This window comes from Octopus bimaculoides, chromosome 29 (genome assembly GCF_001194135.2).
Source record: "Octopus bimaculoides isolate UCB-OBI-ISO-001 chromosome 29, ASM119413v2, whole genome shotgun sequence".
Classification (NCBI taxonomy): Eukaryota; Metazoa; Mollusca; class Cephalopoda; order Octopoda; family Octopodidae; genus Octopus; species Octopus bimaculoides.
In genome coordinates this window covers 5,010,235-5,011,483 of record NC_069009.1, presented here as the reverse complement: position 1 = coordinate 5,011,483, position 1,249 = coordinate 5,010,235, and the positions used below count along the sequence as shown (strand labels likewise).

The following is a 1,249-nucleotide window of genomic DNA, read 5'->3' as shown; positions in this document are numbered from 1 at the left end:
TATATATATATATATATATATATATATATGATGGGCTTCTTTCAGTTTCCGTCTACCAAATCCACTCACAAGGCTTTCGTCGGCCCGAGGCTATAGTAGAAGACACTTGGCCAAGGTGCCACGCAGTGGGACTGAACCCAGAACCATGTTGTTGGTACGCAAGCTACTTACCATATAGCCACTCCTGCGCCTTTAGAAATATGGAAAGCTTCATGAATTTACGTGTCATCCTTGCGCAGGGGCCATGCTAATCTCTGTATTATTCCAATTTTAGTATATGTACTGCCGAAGCAAGGTGGTAAGTTGGTTGAATTGTTACCATGTTGAGTAAAATGTCAGCAGCATTTCGTTGTGTCTTCACAATTTGAGTTCAAATTTCTCCAGGTTCAACTTTGCCTTTCAACCTTTTGAGATTGATAGAATAAGTATCAGTCAAGCAGTGAGGTCAATGTAATCAACTAGTCCCCTCCCTAAAAATTTCAGGCCATGTACCTATTGAGAAAATATTATTATTATTATTATTATTATTATTATTATTAAGGCAGTGAGCTGACAGAATCATTAGTGTGTCGGCCAAAATATGTAGCAGTTTTCTATCCGTTGCTACATTCTGAGTTCAAATTCAGCCAGCATCAGCTTTCAGGGTCAATAAATTAAGTACCAAATTTCAGGCCTTATGCCTATAATAGAAAGGATTTTTATTATTATTATTATTAAGGAGTGGCTGTGTGGTAAGTAGCTTGCTTACCAACCACATGGTCCCGGGTTCAGTCCCACTGCGTGGCACTTTTGATAAGTGTCTTCTACTATAGTTTCGGGCTGACCAAAGCTTTGTGAGTGGATTTGGTAGATGGAAACTGGAAGAAGCCCATCGTATATGTATATATATGTATATATATATGTGTGTGTATATGTTTGTGTGTCAGTTGGTCCCACCCAACATCGCTTGACAACCGACGTTGGTGTGTTTACATCCCCGTAACTTAGCAGTTTGGTAAAAGAGAGAACGATAGAATAAGTACTAGGCTTACAAAGAATAAGTCCTGGGGGGCGATTTGCTCGACTAAAGGCGGTGCTCCAGCATGGCCGCAGTCAGATGACTGAAACTAGTAAAAGAGAGAGTAAGTAAGTAAAGAGTAAGGTAGTGAGCTGGCAGAATTGTTAGCACGCCGGGCAAAATGCTTAGCAATATTTCTTTCCATCCTTACATTCTGAGTTCAATTTCCACCAGGGTCAACTTTGCATTTTA

At 40.0% G+C, this 1,249-nt stretch overlaps 1 pseudogene; it reads right to left on the bottom strand.

Annotated features, from left to right (window-relative positions):
- Positions 1-194: 194 nt before the first annotated feature.
- LOC128251263 (U6 spliceosomal RNA) lies at positions 195-294 on the bottom strand (annotated as a pseudogene).
- Between the last annotated feature and the right edge of the window lie 955 nt (positions 295-1,249).